We start from the raw sequence: 20,079 nt of genomic DNA, 5'->3' as shown, positions 1-20,079 counted from the left end.
TTATACTACGGTATAATGGTTTCGACATTTATTTTAATTACTTTTTTAATGTCTTGATTGCTCCACTTACTCCATTCTCTTTTCTGTTTTTTTTTTTTATTTCTACGCATGTATTCTTTTACAGTGAAAACGTTCATCACGTAAACATCCACCGTCTCTTATGGTGCAAGTCGTAGCGTTGCAAGGTGAATGGATAAATTTTTATAATACTTGTAACAAAAAGTGACACAAGTAGCTCCGTCCTAACCTATGGCCTATATATTACTGGAAGTATGGGCAATACATTGGCGAAACGATTTCCCATATATAGGCTACATATCGTCATTGCTCTCGAGCCACATCTCCCCCATATATCGGAAAATAGGCCATACAAAAAGTAACTTCGTAATCATTTCAGAATAAAAAAGCGAAGTGCCTTCTGACCTAGATTTTTTAATGAATTTTTTACTCAAATACATCACACGCTTCAAGAATGAACTTCTTTTATAAAGAAATATTAATTCACAAACTTGACACGATTTTATATTTAGTATGAATACTATTTCCGTCTAATAAAATTTAGATTTATACAATTTTGTGAAATTTTCAGTTTACGAATCACGTCCGGGGTTCATTTAAAGAATCCTCCACTCTACTGCATTATCCGCTCAGAAACGTACATAATACAGTTGACAGGGGATACAAATGTTCAATTTACGAGTCACGTCTGGTGTTCATTTAAAGAATCCTTGCCGTACGACGTCGCAATCGAGAAGAGTTAATAAGGTTCCTCTCGTTTCGCCAAATCGTCGGTCGAAGCAACGATAGAACGCACGCGTCGCAAGAACGCGAACCGACGCGACGTTACGTTGCGTTCGTAACAACATCGGGACCATACGTTCCTCCCCGATCGACCGGTTTGCAATCGCGTCACGACAGTTCTATGATGTCGCGAACACGATAAAAACGACAACGAAAGCCCCGTAGACCGTTGTCGAGGATAACGAGGATGCGATTACTTCGGGGAGTCGTTTGTACGTGCGTTCTTCTGGACTTCCGTTCGTCTTCGAGTCACGTCTCAAGGTAGCTAAGCTTAACCGTTCCCGAGTAATTCACAATGGGAACGCGTAGGATAAACTGTCGATCCTTTCCTCTTGGTTCGTACCCGTGCACGACTATCGCGCGTTCCTTTGCGCCTTCCGTACTCAACATTTAAAAGGAAGAATCCTTCTCGAGCTCCATCCATTTTACGAAAAGTCGCTCAGGCAACGAATCGTCTCGAGAAAGAACAAAGTACTCGCGGTGCCTCGGGGGTAAAAGGAACGCGCATGGAAAATCAATAATCGTTTAGTTTGTTTTATTCAAAGGCAACTAACGTACGGCTACGAATAAATCGTAATCTCGGTTAGACGGTGCGGGCATTATTAAGCAACAGGTGATCGTTTTGCTTGGTCTTAGCCCGGCCCGAAACCCGCGATGTATTTTTCGACGCGGGCCACCCACGTCGATGAGAAACCGTCCCGCCATCGGTACGGATCCGAACGGTACCACGATCAAGGTAAATGTAAAACGATTTAGAGTCGTCGATCTCTCGAATCCTTGAATTTCCGTAATCGGACGCGGAGGCGAGGTAAATTCTTTGAAATATCGACGCGTCAGGAACGAATCGCGTTCCGGAATCAGGGACGCGTGCGAGAACCTTTAGTTCCGCGCGGAAATCCCTTTCGACGTGATACGGAAATAATAACGATCCGACGTGTGCGCGTTCCACGGGTTCGCGGGGAATTTAAAAATCGGCCAACCAAAGCACCGCGCATAAATAACGCTTAGGGATCCGGCGAAAAAATAATACGTTCGCCGGCTGTCCGTGCTACATCTACATTTTGATGGAAAAACGTGACTGGCAGGATGTAGGGAATATATTTGAGGGCGGAAAAATGAAAAATAGCGTCGAAAAAAAAAAAACACGCACGAGCAGAGAACAAGGTTGGTAAGGGAAATAAAATAAAGAAAAGCAACAACAAAAAGTAATTAGAAAATTTCCGGCGAAATCGATTAAGAGTTTTCCCGGGGTCGAAAGTTGGATACTTCACGGTAAAATATTCACGGTAACTTTGCCCGGAAACAAGAAAGGTTTATGCGGTACCTTGGGAGCTTATCCCCGAGGAACTTATCGAGGCGGAAGCGGCTACGTAGCGGTCCTGTTCGTTCGTTGGCTTCGCGACAGGGTCGAAGACGTTTCTGCGCGATGAAAATCTTTCCAGGAGCTTTTCATAGAAGACGTCCGTGACGAGCGCACGCATTCTGATAAATCGCAATTTTCCCTTGCCGGCGGTGACATCGTGCGCGAACAAAGCCTTCTTACTGCCTCGCCACGGCGACGAAAAGAGCAAAAGAAAAGATGAACGTAGCCCGCCGTACCTTTCGTCGTCGGACTATTCTGCCAATCTCCTTCGAAGTCTGTTCGCCTTAACCGATCCCTCTTCTTTCTGTTCTTTTCCTTTCCTGTCCCCAGGACACCGACCGGTCGGGCTTCAATTTCGAGTTCCTATGGAGACCCGAACGGTCGATCCGGTGTGCGCTTGGGTATCCCGAAACACTTGAAAAGTTTCATTCAGAAAAGTCGACCGTCCGGCTGAAACGACGGGGAATTCTCTCGATCCAGAGGGACGTAGAGAGAGAGAGAGACAAGTATCACGAAAATTTGCGTGGAAGACGTCGAACCAGCAGAGTTTCTGTCCCGACGTTCTACCGTCGACCCTGAGGCGAACGGGTAGTTCAATTTACAAAGTATTGGCGCGGCAGCGGCTGCCTTGCGGTCTCGGAACGGATGTTTCTCTGCATCGAGAATGGCAGGGGCGTGCCGCACCCGTAATTACGTTCGATACGAAACGACGAGCATCTACTTCATCCCGCTTTCGCCCTCGTCTATTTTTTTATCCGTTGACGTTTCTCTATGGGGGTGTTTGGGCTTCGGTGAGTCGACCAGGCTTATGACACAAACCGCATTTAGTCAAGGTCAGCATGGGCAAGGTTAGAATTTCGTTGATAGAACAAAGTGTCATAAACTTGGTCGGCGAAGGCAGTCTCGAGTGGTTGCATCCCCAGCGGACTATCGGATGGCCCACACGTGCTCGGATTTGTATACCTGGGCCTCCCTTGTTCGTAGTTAGTTTTGCACGCGGGCCCAGGGACCGACGCACGCGGTGGAAAATCCCCGGAGTTGCCAAACGTAGCACCCTCCACCTTGGACGCCAAGCTACATTGGCATCGTTGCACCCCCGTCATGGAAACTCTTGGTGGAAGGGGGTGCAAAAGGCCAACGCCTTGAAAAATCAGCGGAACGTCGATCAGTTCGTTTTTGACTTTCAAACACTTGGGTTTTAGCATAGAACCAAACCACTTCGTTTTTGACCGCCAATAGCTTGATTTTAGACTCTAGAACACTTCGCATTCGAAACAGAATACTTCGTCTTTAGCACAGACACTAGCTCAGACTCGGTCATGTGTATTGTTTGTTGAGTTTTAATACATATAAAAAACGAATTCGTCTCGTTAGTCCCCTGGAAAGGGGTGGTCCTTCGAGCTTAGTTTTAGTCGGCACACCACGTGCAAACATTCAATATCCGAACGAGTCCGTCTCAACCACGGATTAAACAGGGGGATACGCGAGCCGTAAAAGCACGACGAATTTCTGGCGACACCTGCACTCGCCGCCAGAGGGACACTCAGCCTTTACCTCTCTCGCAAGTATTCGATCGTTTATTTAAAAAAAATGTTACAAGCATGTAGAGTTGAGATGTTTCGGTAAAGAAAGATTGTTCTACTTCGGATTGTCGCCATTTTCTTACTTGTCAAAGTAATTGACAAAACTATAGGTTACTATTTAGGTACTTTCGTAAGGAATAATGTGTATAAATTTCAAGTCGATCGGTTGAATACTGTCTGAGATCTATTGGGTACGTGGCGTCGCCTTCCATGCTCGCAACCAGAGGGGTCGCGCTCTCACAAGCGCTCGACCGACCGCGACCCTTCAGTTGCTATATGTATATGTATACATTCCTTGAACGACTTCCCAATATCCCAGTCGTCTAAGGCAGGGTCTGCCAAAAAACCTTACTGACGAGTCCGCTGGCAGGCCCGGACGAAACGCGCCCCCTCCTTTCCTTTTCTGTCCTACGAATTTCCCGAGTTCCCACACCGCAGCAAAGCAGCGCCACAGGTATTAAGTTTCTATACTATAATTCCACCATTTTGTAAGTTAAGATAACAAATCTTGCAGATTAAAAACCGTATAATATTTTGCAAGACTAAAATTTTGATTGTAGACTGTTGTAAACTACATAACCTAAAATTTGTTTCGGTACTTATATACCTTGTTAAAATTCACAAGTTCTATCCAAATTTATTTCAGGCCAGTTTTAAATGGTATCTCAAAGGTCCATATAAGACTAGCAACATAGGAGATCTCAAAACTGTAATGCCACTTAACAAAAGCACCCTTAGTGTGTATGTTTAAAGCTCAGAATTAGACATGGCGTAAAGGTCTCCATAATTCACGTCCTGCATTCGCCATTGGATGGCTCAAGCTTTACCTTTCTCACAAGTGCTTAACCTATCGTCTATATATGCTCCTCGGCCAACCAACGATTGTGTCGGCATCCGATGAGTCCAATAGCAGGCCCCGGAACGAAACGCTTTTCTGTCCCGCTTATTTCTTCTTTCATGACGGCAAGCCACCACAAATTAAACTCGCATTTTTCACGAGCGTACACCATCGGGGGTGGGCCATTCGGCGAGATTTCCGCTTTTCCGGCTGAACGGGCTTCGGCTTGGCCGCCGCGTCATCGGTCGACGTAAAATTTTGCGGCCGGCTGACGATGCGGAAACAGGAATTAATTCATTCCTGTCAGAGCCGCGCGATAGGGAGGCTCAATAAGGAACCCCCGGGAGCCAATAAACTACACTGGTTAAAATTCCCCGTAAAAGTCTCGTGCAAACGCGCTTTCATAATTCAAGCGCATGCGGCCGTCGATGCAGCTGCAGCCTCGCGATCTCCCTTTCCGTCTTGAATATATCCATATATATATGTAAATGCATGTACGTGTATTTGTACATACGTGGAAGCGTATGTGCTCGCCAGCTGTACGTGTATAAAGCCACCCTCTACGTCATTTCGAGAGAAATCGATTTATGAAAAATTGGCTGGGTTTGCAGGAAAAGTGCTCCCTTCGACCTAGGGACGAGCGCGTAAATCGGGTCCAAAACGAACCGAGCGATATAAGCGGCGCTAAAATCGGAAAATTAAATTCGAGGGATAGGAAAAAGTCTCGGGGAAAATGCCGTCGCGGTACCCCTGCTTGAGAAAAAGGCCACCGGTACACTAAAAAGTGTTTTTCCTTTGCCAGACTTGGTGAATTCGAGGCGAGAGAGGGGAGATGGGGGATGGGGTTTCCTTAAATTCCACGGCCGTTGAGAGAAAAAGCGAGAAACTGGGGAGGGGAGATCGAGAAATTAAAGTTATAAAAGAGCGAAAGAAAAATTGCTTTCCTCCGTGCGAGCGCGGCAGAAATTCCAGCTTCCATTGAAGTTTACGCGCTCCGCGGTATCGTCAAGTTTGGAAGCCGGATGTTTCCTATATCTGCGGATAATAATTAAACTCGTGTCTACGGATTCTTTTAAAAAATGTCTCGAATTTTTTTTTTCTAACTTTCCACAGAGTTTTAATTAACAAATACGGTCGCGGAGATTCTTGTCGAGAGTGGTTTTCGATACGACGCGACGTCGCGATTCGAACGTCGTCGTTAACATCGTCTTGTTCAGTGGTTCTCAATGGATGTCGCACGGTGGTTGAAGTCACGAAAACGCCCTTTGATTAGTACGAAAATTATGGTATAGAAAAATTCCAAAGAACTAAATGGCGAATTTAAAATAGTTGCATGCACCAACAAAGAGACACAAATGGGTTTCCATAGTCAGTTAAAAACTTTAGAAGGAATTTCTTTCGTTTTCTTTTGTAACATCATCGTATTTGACGAAGAAATATATGAGTGACAATAAGCAATAAAATCACGTATGTTCGAATTAATATAGTTGGATGGAACACAAAATGGAACTTCCTTGATCGTATGACAGCATACAGATCGTTATTCGCACGCGATAAAAACGAACGGAAATTATTTGGTAATTAGAGATGAGAAATGGATTTTATACGACAATTCTCGGTGAAAACGTTGTTAAACTGATAAAGAAGAACAACCACAACGATGTTCCAAGCCAGATTTACATCCCCATAAAGTTCTTCAACCCGTTTAGTAGGACCATCCAGGCATTTTGTATTTTGAATTGCTGCCAAGTAATAATGAAACGATTACGATATTCATAACTTTTGGAACGAATAGTATTCACCAAATTGAGCAGAAAATTTCTAGCAAACATGGATCGAGAGATTAATATTTACAAAGTTATTTATATCTTTGTTTTTCTGTTAACGCAAATGACTTGTTCGCTTCCAAGAGCTATTGTGTTGTATATAAACAACGGATTATCCGTCTTTCCTCTCTACATGTATCAAAACACAAGATTACCTTATAATATTATGAGACGTTGCCAGAGAAATGTTAGTTACTGTTAAGGAGTTCAGTGTCGCCACCTACGGGACGTGAGGCCCGGTCTAACATGTGGCCGAAAGCTGTGAGCTGTGTGTAATATAATATTAGAAGTGTAATGTTACAAAGTTATGTATGTATATTATAAATATAATACTTTTACGCACGTCGTACTTCATCAATCAAACCACCCACACCCTAACAGGTTATGGGCCCAGAGTTACGATAAACTTCCAATGAAAAGAAGTAAGTTTAATTTTGAGGTTAAGATTCCCACGTGCATAAGAGATTTTGCCCTTATATGAGCAGCTTTTGGGTCGGATGAAGTCTCATTCGAAAGAGTAAGGTCCAATGCAGTGCGCTCTGGTCAAAATCGAACGAGATTCTGTTCACATTTATTAATATAAACGTCGAAAGTCGAGGAAAAAATGAACGAAATACAGCCGCAGAATCGAGGTATGGGTTAGGGTACTAAAAGAGTTGTACGATTCCAATACTGAATCACCTGCATAGATCCCGCTTCGTGGGAGAGTCTATGTTGAATTTATTGTCAATAATAAATGAGCAAAAATGAATCGATGATTGAAAGACACCGAGGGAGATAGGCAGGCACGAGCAATGCAGCGCGCGGTATACCGACACAATTCGGCCCGAAATATGGGTTTTCGAAACAAGAAATTTTGTCCTTATATGAGCAGCTTTTGGGTCGGATGACGTCTCATTCGAAAGAGGAAGGTCCAATGCAGCGCGCTCTGGTCAGTATTGGAATCGTACAACTCTTTTAGTAACCTAAAAAGACCTCGATTCTGTGGCTGTATTTCATTCATTTTTTTCTCGACTTTCGACGTTGATATTAATAAATGTGAACACAATCTCGTTCGATTCTGACCAGAGCGCACTGCATTGGACCTTCCTCTTTCGAATGAGACCTCATTCGACCCAAAAGCTGCTCATATAAGGGCAAAATCTCTTATTTCGAAACCCCCTATTTCGGGCCAAATTGTGTCGGTTTACAGCGCGCTGCATTACCCGTGCCTACCCCCTTAAGGGGGTAGGCACGGCACGTGACCTCGCCGATTCGGCAGGTCGGTATTACAGCAGATATTCTCTGCACAGAAATGGTAATACCATCAGATACGCTGCCGCCTAAAGAAATCAGAGGCAGCTGCTTGCTATTGCCATATACCATTCCGAACAGTGTGACCAATCGACAATAGTAACGGCGAACTTCCTTAGCGTCTAACAGAGTGGTGGGGATAGCAGGTATACATATACTACTAACCCAGCCCTCGATTCTACGGCTGTATTTCGTTCATTTTTTCCTCGACTTTCGACGTTTATATTAATAAATGTGAACAGAATCTCGTTCGATTTTGACCAGAGCGCACTGCATTGGACCTTCCTCTTTCGAATGAGACCTCATCCGACCCAAAAGCTGCTCATATAAGGGCAAAATCTCTTATTTCGACATAATTGAGTACATCGAAATCGACAGTAATGACGGCGAACTTCCTTAGCGTCTAACGTAGTGAAATAAAGAACGCTAGTGTGAGCCTTTCCTTCTTGCTCTTGTAAAAGAGAAACAACTGAAATACGACCTCGCGATAAGCGGCATACGATTCCAAGCCTCGACTGCCCCAGCATTTTTACTTTCCGACCTATGTAAGGTATAAGGAAATTTATGAAGTATCATAATGTAAAAAAAATGTCGAAATTTTTTTTTAGCGGAAATACACGTTTTAGGACCCCCTGATCATATTGTGACTATTAAAAAAAAAGACTTTTTTTTTGTTCCTATTACATATAAACGGCTGAATGAATTTCAATGAAACTTTACATTTCAGTTTTATGTTCTCGTTTCAAGGTCTGATTAGATTTTGAGCGTGATCAGCCCCCGGATAATGATGATTATACGACTTTTAGTTTTATAATTATTTCGATACATATACATTATTTGTAACAAATTTTGGCAATTATTTAGAAAAGGGGGAGGTCTCACCGATTTTGATAATTTTTGAATATGTTGTAAAAATCAACATTTTGAACAACTTTTTCCTATACATATAACCACCGCTGGCCTTATTTTTCGAGATTTTTCTTCAAAAAGATTGCTGCTACTGCAATGAATTTTGTCTATATGTACATGTCCGTGACTCTGTATGCGTCAGTCCACGACTTTTTTCCTCGACTTTCGACGTTTATATTAATAAATGTGAACAGAATCTCGTTCGATTTTGACCAGAGCGCACTGCATTGGACCTTCCTCTTTCGAATGAGACCTCATTCGACCCAAAAGCTGCTCATATAAGGGCAAAATCTCTTATTTCGAAACCCCCTATTTCGGGCCAAATTGTGTCGGTATACCGCGCGCTGCATTGCTCGTGCCTACCTCCTTCGGTGTCTTTCAATCATCGATTCATTTTTGCTCATTTATTATTAACAATAAATCCAATATAGAGTCTCCCACGAAGCGGGATCTATGCAGGTGATTCAGTATTGGAATCGTACAACTCTTTTAGTAGCCTAACCCATACCTCGATTCTGCGGCTGTATTTCGATCATTTTTTCCTCGACTTTCGACGTTTATATTAATAAATGTGAACACAATCTCGTTCGATTTTGACCAGAGCGCACTGCATTGGACCTTCCTCTTTCGAATGAGACCTCATTCGACCGAAAAGCTGCTCATATAAGGACAAAATTTCTTGTTTCGAGAACCCATATTTCGGGCCGAATTGTGTCGGTATACCGCACGCTGCATTGCTCGTGCCTACCTCCTTCGGTGTCTTTCAATCGTCGATTCATTTTTGCTCATTTATTATTTACAGTAAATCCAACACATACTCTCCCACGAAGCGTGTATATAAATGAAGAAGACTTTCGCGGCAATATTTTATTTTAATCAACATGCAACCCCACTCTAAAATCTTCCACAATAATGTTTCCAAAAAAACTTGATTACTATGCATTCATTTGAAAATTTTACTGTACAAAATAAAGTAACATTTATTTTCGTGAATAATGTAGGGTATGAAATTGTAGACAATAATGTAGCGAAAGGCTGCAATACATACTTTGAATATTCGCTCAAGTAGAGAGGTAACGCGTGCGCGCTCTAGCCGGATTGGAAACATTTGAAAACCTGGAAAGTATTGTCAGACTCCAAACTCGCAAAACTATTGGCCGATTCAAAACTTGATCGATTCCGAGATCCATATGGAATCGATAACTTTCTGTAGTAATTTGTGCTTGACGATTATTAAATATTAAATGTGGGTAATTATTTAGATTACGGACGGTAACACCGATTTCGGTGATTTTTGAATATGTTATAGAAATCAACATTTTGAACAACTTTTTCCTATACATATAACCGCCGCTCAGCCTTAGTTTCAGAGATTTCTCTTCAAAAAGATCGCTGCTACTACATACAATGAATTCTATCTATACGTAAGTACATGCTGTGGCAGCTTGTGTGTAGGCGTTCAATCGCCGATTGTTCATTGTTTCTATAGATGCATCGAGGCGGCCGACAATGGGTGTGCCTAACGGCAGCCGGCATAAAAACATCTAACCCTTATAAACCTAATTATTCTACCTAGTAACTAATATAATGGATTAGGTCTGGGTTAGATTTTCTTATACCGGCCGCCGTAAGGCGGTCGGCCACGTATTCATTTTCTATTTCAATTTTCTCTATTGATATTATCAGAAGTGGGAAACATTTCATTATTCGATCATTAAAATCATATTGTCGATGGAAGAAGAATTCAGCTAAATAGCCTACATAATGTATTTGGCGAGTTCCATACTTCGGAATATTCGAACCATTGACAGCAATACAGAACTAGATTTAGCTTCACACATTGTGCATTATTTCTTGTCACAAACAAGAGAAAAAATCGGCGATCGTGGACTGACGCATACAGAGTCACGGACATGTACATATAGACAAAATTCATTGCAGTAGCAGCAATCTTTTTGAAGAAAAATCTCGAAAAATAAGGCCAAGCGGTGGTTATATGTATAGGAAAAAGTTGTTCAAAATGTTGATTTTTACAACATATTCAAAAATCATCAAAATCGGTGAGACCTCCCCCTTGTCTAAATAATCCCAAAATTTGTTACAAATAATGTATATGTATCGAAATAATTATAAAACTAAAAGTCGTATAATCATCATTATCCGGGGGCTGATCACGCTCAAAATCTAATCAGACCTTGAAACGAGAACATAAAACTGAAATGTAAAGTTTCATTGAAATTCATTCAGCCGTTTATATGTAATAGGAACAAAAAAAAAGTTTTTTTTTTTTAATAGTCACAATATGATCAGGGGGTCCTAAAACGTGTATTTCCGCTAAAAAAAATTTCGACATTTTTTTTACATTATGATACTTCATAAATTTCCTTATACCTTACATAGGTCGGAAAGTAAAAATGCTGGGGCAGTCGAGGCTTGGAATCGTATGCCGCTTATCGCGAGGTCGTGTTTCAGTTGTTTCTCTTTTACAAGAGCAAGAAGGAAAGGCTCACACTAGCGTTCTTTATTTCACTACGTTAGACGCTAAGGAAGTTCGCCGTCATTACTGTCGATTTCGATGTACTCAATTATGTCGAAATAAGAGATTTTGCCCTTATATGAGCAGCTTTTGGGTCGGATGAGGTCTCATTCGAAAGAGGAAGGTCCAATGCAGTGCGCTCTGGTCAAAATCGAACGAGATTCTGTTCACATTTATTAATATAAACGTCGAAAGTTTAGGAAAAAATGAATGAAATACAGCCGCAGAATCGAGGTCTTTTTAGGTTACTAAAAGAGTTGTACGATTCCAATACTGAATCACCTGCATAGATCCCGCTTCGTGGGAGAGTCTATGTTGAATTTATTGTCAATAATAAATGAGCAAAAATGAATCGATGATTGAAAGACACCGAGGGAGATAGGCAGGCACGAGCAATGCAGCGCGCGGTATACCGACACAATTCGGCCCGAAATATGGGTTTTCGAAACAAGAAATTTTGTCCTTATATGAGCAGCTTTTCGGTCGGATGAAGTCTCATTCGAAAGAGGAAGGTCCAATGCAGTGCGCTCTGGTCAAAATCGAACGTGATTCTGTTCACATTTATTAATATAAACGTCGAAAGTCGAGGAAAAAATGAACGAAATACAGCCGCAGAATCGAAGTATGGGTTAGGTTGTCAGCATCTGGATTTCTCGGGGCGACGGGCCTATGTATCGAAGCTAACGCTTCACTTTGGTATGGTTTCACCTTCACAGCCCTCTTGATTAGGCGCCATCTCGTAGCGACTGCCTGAACTAAATTTGTCACGTGACTTGCTCTGCTATTACCCATGTAATGGCGGAACTCGCTTGTGGGAATGCAATTCCGAAATAAGAGATTTTGTCCTTATATGAGCAGCTTTTGGGTCGGATGACGTCTCATTCGAAAGAGGAAGGTCCAATGCAGCGCGCTCTGGTCAGTATTGGAATCGTACAACTCTTTTAGTAACCTAAAAAGACCTCGATTCTGTGGCTGTATTTCATTCATTTTTTTCTCGACTTTCGACGTTGATATTAATAAATGTGAACAGAATCTCGTTCGATTCTGACCAGAGCGCACTGCATTGGACCTTCCTCTTTCGAATGAGACCTCATTCGACCCAAAAGCTGCTCATATAAGGGCAAAATCTCTTATTTCGAAACCCCCTATTTCGGGCCAAATTGTGTCGGTTTACAGCGCGCTGCATTACCCGTGCCTACCCCCTTAAGCAAGTTATAAAGATGTCTTCCGGTGAATATAAAATTGAATTGTTATCGAGAGATAATTATGAATCATGGGCTATTCATATGAAAGCAATTCTGAGAAAGAAAAAGTTATGGAAATATGTAGATGGCTCGTTACCTAAACCGGAAAGAACTGCCGAAAATCACGCGATTCTCGAGGCATGGATAGATAAAGATGAAGATGCTAGGGCAGAAATAGAATTAGCTATCGCATCATCGCATGTGAAATTAGTAAAAAATTGTGAAACATCACACCAAACATGGAATAAAGTTAAGGAAACCTATCAATCACAAGGACCGGCAAAGAAAGCCATGCTGCTGAAACAACTAATTACGGTAAAAATGGACGAAGATGGCGACGTAAGATTACACTTACGACAATTTTTTGATGTAGTTGATAAACTAGAGGATATGGAAATTCCTATTAACGACGATTTATTGGCCATAATGTTATTGTATAGTTTACCAAAGAATTATGAGAATTTCAGGTGTGCAATAGAATCGCGCGATGAACTTCCTGCACCAAATACCTTAAGAATTAAAATAATTGAAGAAGGTGATGCACGTAAAGAAAATCCATCAACTTGCGATGTTCCCAATGCAAATGCAGTTTCTAATAAGGCACTATCAAAGGGTCATCAATCAGGGTATCAAGGTAAACCAAGGTATTCTTACCGAAATTATCAAACCAATTCTTATCAACATAGCCAAAATAAGCCAAAATGCTACAAATGTAATAAGATAGGTCATAAATCATTCGAATGTAGACTTAAGGATAGACCTATGAAGAATAGATATAATAATGATATAGCAATGTTGACTACGGTAAATAGTATAGGCTGCGGAAGAGATTCATGGTGGTGTCTGGATAGTGGGAGCACAAGTCATTTGTGCAACAACGCAGATAAGTTAACAGATATGACAAGTTGCAGGTCAGAAAATTTGAAATTAGCAAATGGTGATTCAATAAACATAACAGCTAGAGGAATGGCTCAAATAAAGATAAGGAATAAAGATATCAATAATGCTAATGTCAATGATGTTTTATGCGCACCACAGTTGAGTATGAATTTGTTATCGGTAGGAAAGATAACAAGTAAAAATTTAGAAGTATTATTTCAAAGAGATAAAGCATTAATATTAAATCAAGATGGCCATGTTGTACTGAGAGCACAGAGAATTGGTGATTTATATTATATAATTAGTGATAATAAGGAAGAGGTACACCAAATTCGAAAACAACAGAGCGATATTGAAATCTGGCACCGAAAATTGGGACATTTGAACCCAAGAGATATATTAGAATTGGAAAAACGAGGTATAATACCGAATTTGAAAGACAAGAGTCATAATCTAAACTGTGATGTATGCTTGAGAGGTAAGCTAACCAAGATACCCTTTCCTAAAGAATCTAATCGGTCATCCAAATTACTAGAAATTATTCACTCTGACGTATGCGGCCCAATGAGAGTCGAATCTTTCGGGAAGTCAAAATATTTTTTGACTTTTACGGACGATTACTCAAGATATACAGAAGTCTATTTTTTGAAACACAAAAGTGAAGTATTCCAAAGGTTTAAGGATTTCAAGTCAAAAGCTGAAAATTTAACTGGCCACAGAATTAAGTATTTGCAAAGTGACAATGGGAAGGAATACATTAACAACGCATTTGATGAATACTTGAGGGTGAATGGCATCCAGCGAAGAATCACGACACCATATTGCCCACAACAGAATGGCGTCAGTGAAAGGAAGAACAGGACATTAGTAGAAATGAGTAGATGTCTGTTAATGCAATCCAATCAACCTCCAAAGTTTTGGGCAGAAGCAATCAACACGGCCAACTATATTAGAAATCGGTGCCCAACAGCGAGTTTAAACGGAAGGATACCATTCGAATTATGGTTTAATAAGTTGCCAAACACGATGCATTTTAAGGAATTTGGACTTATCGGATATGCTATGAAAACAACGAATAATGGAAAATTTGACCCGAGAGCCGATAAGTGTATATTTGTCGGATACAGCGACGAAGTTAAAGCTTATAAAATATGGTTAATTAACAAAGGGAAATTCGAATTTGCTAGAAATGTCAGGTTCGTGAATGCGATGATGAATGATAATAATTACGGGGAATTTTATTCTGAGGGAGACTCAAATACTGAAGAAAGATCAAAAGAATATCAGGTTTTTGAAGATAATGAAACGGATGATGAAATAAGTCCTGTAGAAGAAAATAATGAAACCGATGAAACCATGCCAATAGAACCTCTAACAATTCAAAGAGGCCCTGGACGCCCAAGAATCCATCGTACAGGGTTAAGGGGGAGACCCCGGAAATTATATAATGAATTTATCCAAAGAGAAAATGATGAAACGAACTTCACTGAAGACGGATGTGTATATGCAACCGAGCTGAAAATTGAAAATGTGATGAAAGATCCAGATGTCAATGGATGGTTAGAAGCTATGAGTTCAGAAATCAAATCCATAATCAAGAATAACGCTTGGGAAATAGTGAGCCGACCAGTAAACCAAAATGTAATAGGCAGTCGGTTTGTACTTACATTGAAAGGAGATTCAGAGGGCAGACCCGAGAAGAAGAAGGCAAGAATAGTTGCCAAGGGTTTTGCACAGAGATATGGCGTGGAGTTCAACGAGACTTCCTCACCGGTAAGTCGTATGAGTTCGATTAGACTAATAATGTCTTTAGCTTCCAGGTTCAATATGAAAATAAATCAAATTGATATAACGACAGCCTATTTAAATGGAACTCTGAATGAAGATATTTTTATGGAGGTTCCAAAACATTTTAGAGTAGGGCTTGAGCATTTAATTGAACAAGAAACAGAGAAAAGTGAAGTTAAAGAATCAGCTAAGAAGATGTTGACAGATTTGAACAAGGGAAATCGCGTATGTTATTTAAGGAAAGCCTTATACGGTTTGAAACAGGCCGGCCGACAATGGTTCCAGGAACTTAGCGGGAAATTACTAAACTATGGTCTCAAACAATCCAAGCATGATCCTTGCATATTTTTCGCCAATAAGTCAAGTAACTTATTGATCGTGTGTGTCTATGTTGATGACATCTTAATCTGTTGCCAAGATAATGACAAGATAACTAAATTGAGGGAATATCTTCAAAAGTACTTTGAAGTAAAGAATCTTGGAGAGATTTCAAACTGCTTAGGTGCTGAATTTAAACGACAAGGGAATGCAATTGTTATGAAGCAATCAAATTACATTCAGAATTTATTAGAGAAGTTCCACATGAGCGATGCAAATCCGTGCAGAACACCGATGATCACCGGATCAAGATTAGAAAAGGCAACAGAATGTGATGGCAAACCCTACCAAGAACTGGTTGGTGGTTTGATGTATTTAGCCGTTGTTACAAGGCCTGATATTGCCCATACTGTTGGTATACTAAGTCAGTATAATGATTGCCACAATGAAGAGCACTGGACTGCTGCGAAACGCGTTCTGCGCTATTTAAAAGGTACAAAGTATGTTGGTCTGGTGTTTGGAGCAAGCAATGATATACTAATGGGATATGCAGACGCCGACTACGCAAACGACATGACTGACCGCAAGTCTTATACGGGTTACGTTTTTTCTCTTGGAGGATGTGCTATATCATGGGAGTCACGAAAGCAAAAAACAGTAGCCACATCGTCCGCGGAGGCAGAATACATTGCGCTATCTGAAGCTGCCAAGGAATCCCTGTATTTAAGTGATTTTTTATTAGAATTAGGTTTGGATAATTTTGTAAGCAAGATAATATATAATGACAACAAGAGTGCCCAACTAATAGCAAATGGTGGTGGACAGCATAGCAGAACCAAACATATTGATGTGAAGTACCATTTTCTGAGAAATCTGGTGCAGGAGGGATCCATCACAATCCAATATTTATCGACGCAGGAAATGGTCGCGGATATTTTGACCAAGAGTTTACCAAGGGCAAAACACGAGGAGCTTACTGCGGCCATGGGATTGTCGACATTGAGGGGGAGTGTTAAGGAGTTCAGTGTCGCCACCTACGGGACGTGAGGCCCGGTCTAACATGTGGCCGAAAGCTGTGAGCTGTGTGTAATATAATATTAGAAGTGTAATGTTACAAAGTTATGTATGTATATTATAAATATAATACTTTTACGCACGTCGTACTTCATCAATCAAATCACCCACACCCTAACAGTTACGTATTTTCACGATCGGTGCGTGTTATTTTAATCAAGAAATGGCAGAAATGCGTTTCATTTATGAACCTGCCAATGGGCAAATGGAAATGGAAGCAGAACAGGTAGAAAACCTTCTGTTACTAGATAAAGAAGACATGATAAAATAATATATTGTTTCCATCCGGCACAATAGCATTAACAAAAACAAAAAGCCTTATGTTTATCATCACAATGTTTATCAGGAATGTTTTACTCAATTTAGCGAGAACTATTTACCCTTAAAGTCATGAATCTTGTATATCGTGGTCAATGAAAAAAACTGCCAGAATCAATAAATGTAAAACGTCCAGGATTATTTAAACAATAAATGTTAGAAAGTTAGTACGTCAATTTGATTCGAAAATTATTTTGTGCTTTGGATAAGAAACTTGAAAACATCAACGTACTAAGAAATAATATGGAGCAATATGTTTGCTTAAGCTTGTCGCGATAGTTCCAGTACTCGCCGGTAGAGGGCTACGCTCTCTCGCTAGTGCAACCGACCATATTCACTCCTCGGTCACTGAATATCCTTCATCCTTTTCTTTCCTCCTGCTACCTCGCTCGCTTGTTCCAACAACAGCAAACTGCTACGAGCGTTGTTGCATAAAATTTGGCAGAAACTTACGGTATAATCTGCTGTTTAAAAGTGGGCCACGAGCCAAGATTGAGAAGCACTGGCCTCGGTGTATCCGGGAGGGCCCTGCACGAAAGTATTAATCGGGGATTCGTCGTTCGGTTCCGTCGTCGGTGGTTTTCGAGAGTCACGAAACGAGGCTAATGCGAGACGGTCGAAGTTAGAATAACGCTACCATGCCAGCAGCAGGTGGTGTAATACCGTATGGAGAGGGTCTCATAATATTCAAGCTACACCCTTCAGGAACGATTCGAGCCAACTCATCTTAACGAGGCCTTGCATCAAGTGGCTCGGTTTCGAGTACCGGCTCTAGGGGATTAGGCTCTAAAGACCAAACTCGTCTCGAATGAGAGACGGATGGTGGAGGACGCCGGGAGAAGAGAAAGCCACCCTAAATCGTCTTTTGATCTTGTAATTAATTCTGTACGCATTACGGTCGTCCAGAAGAAACGAAACCGGGTCTCGTATTATTCATCGAGTGGTCGGGTCGTTAAGAAAAAAAAAAAAAAAAAGAAAAGATGCAATAGGCAGGGAGGAGGAATGCCGCTGGTAACAATGAGAAAAGAAAGCGCGCCGGCCTGTTGAGGCTTTTCATTCCGAGCGAGCGTCGATAGCACTCTTACCTATTATCAATTGAATCGAAGCTGTGCCTTTATGCATGTTTGATGGAACGACTTACAGGGCAGAGCTTGTATTTATTCATCCGATTACAATATCGTGAATATAAAGTGCAGCGCGGAAATTTATCAGCGGAGAATTGATATCGAGGCCGCGCTCGCTTGCGCGGGGGTGGAAGAGCAAACGGATGAAAAAAAGAGGAAAAAAAATGGTGGAGAAAAGAGGTTGACTGATCGGGGGAGAACTCAAAGTTTGCCGATATTTTTTCCCATTTCGAACGCGTTTGCTTTTCAGGGACGCCGGTTTCCATCAATTAATTATTTCCCCGAGGCCTCGAGGAGCTACCACACCCCTTCGGTTCAGCTACGGCGAGAGTAGGACGAGGGGTGGCATTATGCTAGCGAGCGATCGTTTTAAATTGAAACGGCTATTACTTGCGTCACGCTGCATCGCGATTGGCATAGTTTCAAGGTACAAAAATAAATGCACAAGGGTGTACGCCTCGTGCGCTAGAAACGTTTTTATTCTTCGATGCGCGAACGACGCACGCGACAACCTTGCACGCCCTGAAACGAATCGAAGAGTTCCGCCAAGTATTCGAAACACTTTTTACGGGCACAGGGAACACAGTCGCCGGTAAATGTATCATGTGCTTAATCCGGAAGAACGTACCGGAAGAGAAAACAAACGGGGACGGAAAAGATGCTCGATCTCTCGAGCGTTTCGTTTACCTTCCGCCTACGCTCCGGAGTTTTCCGCGTCACGTGCACATGTATATATTCTCGGTTGCCTAGCGCGGTTTTCGCTCGACACGTCCCCGTCTGGACGAAACTTTCCGTCGAAAGTCATCGTCGTTTTATATATCGTTCGCGAGAACACTGACGGGAAAGAACCTTTGAGGCTGTTCTTTCCCGTTCTTACATACGTACTTGCTGGATTTTCCCGGGAAATCCCACGAAAATGGCTCAAAAGGTGGCCAGTAACGATTTGCAAACAAACTAGGAGTTGGTAATATCCGTGTTTGCGTTTGGACGTTCTCCTGGGTACACTCTGGTAGCGATGGCTTCGAGCGTTTTATAACTGCATCGCGTAGAACATAAATTTCCTTCTCGGATCGATCGATGATGAGGATTACTCATAGTGGTTAGTAGACTGTGGATGTTTATGCATTTATAGGAAATTTTAATCTTCAAAAAACTACAAAATGCACTAAATATGCAAAAATATAAGAAATACGTAAGATACGAATTATTATATTTAGGGGTCGAGACAATCCTCTACAAAGCTTCTATTTCATTATTGATTTCTAGTCATTAGAATTTATTAATTGTATCGTGGCGCAACTTCGTTATTCAATGTCAGATAAAAACAAATTGTGAGAATGGTTCGACGCAAAAGTTTTCGAATAGAAAAGACACTCCTTTCGATGTTATCGATAACCTTATCGATAGTAGTGCTCCCAGACGAATGGAATCACCGTCAGTTTCGCGTGTCCAAAAATTCGGGCGTCAAACGTTTTATGTAGACGGATATACGGTCACCGACTCGCGCCATTTATAAACTCGTCCGACAGAGGCCGACCTCCCGGATTTTCGGGAATACATTTTCCACGCTCTAGGAGGGGGTAAAAAAGGGAAAGTGACGGCGAATACGCGTTATCGATGGCCAAGTAAATGGAGGGCCAGCGCGGAACATCGATGATTAAAGTGCAAAATCTCGTACGTCGATATTCGATAATTCAATGGAAGGGTTAGCCGTAGAAACAAAAACTTTCATTATGCACGGCAAAACGCCGACGGCATTCAGTCTCTCGTTTATCCGCACGCGCGACGCGGACGACGGCGTCGTGATGCTTCCACGGTATTCGTCGTCCCGTGGATTTTAATAAAATCCTGTTGGAGTCGCGAGGCCCAGGATCGACAAATCAATATTTAATGACTGTTTCGCGTATCGATGGCGAACGGTTGACTTGTAATTTTGAATGGAACGTGACTCCATCGCGTGTATCTTGTGTTTTAAAATTTTATACCTTTATTTTATTCTCTTTTTTTTTGTAGACTATTTTAAATTTAATAGTTCATTATAGTATAATAATAATATACTAGAATGTCACGGTATTGAAAAGATATACAGTTATTCGTATTCGTACACTAGAATGGTGATTTGCTATAAATGGAAAAAAATGTTAAATAACAGTTGTCTATGGTGGTGGCATGTTAGAAGCAGTGA

At 41.4% G+C, this 20,079-nt stretch overlaps 1 protein-coding gene across 12 annotated transcripts in view; it reads right to left on the bottom strand.

The window, feature by feature from the left end:
• The window catches only part of LOC122402145 (tyrosine-protein phosphatase Lar), a 564,511-nt gene that overhangs the window by 61,492 nt on the left and 482,940 nt on the right, over positions 1-20,079 (bottom strand). The window lies entirely within an intron of this gene.

Source organism: Colletes gigas, unplaced genomic scaffold (genome assembly GCF_013123115.1).
Source record: "Colletes gigas isolate AHSC1104 unplaced genomic scaffold, ASM1312311v1 Colletes_gigas_Sc00033, whole genome shotgun sequence".
NCBI classification, from domain to species: Eukaryota; Metazoa; Arthropoda; class Insecta; order Hymenoptera; family Colletidae; genus Colletes; species Colletes gigas.
Note: the sequence above shows the minus strand (reverse complement) of the source record. Positions and strands in the feature narration are given on the sequence as shown.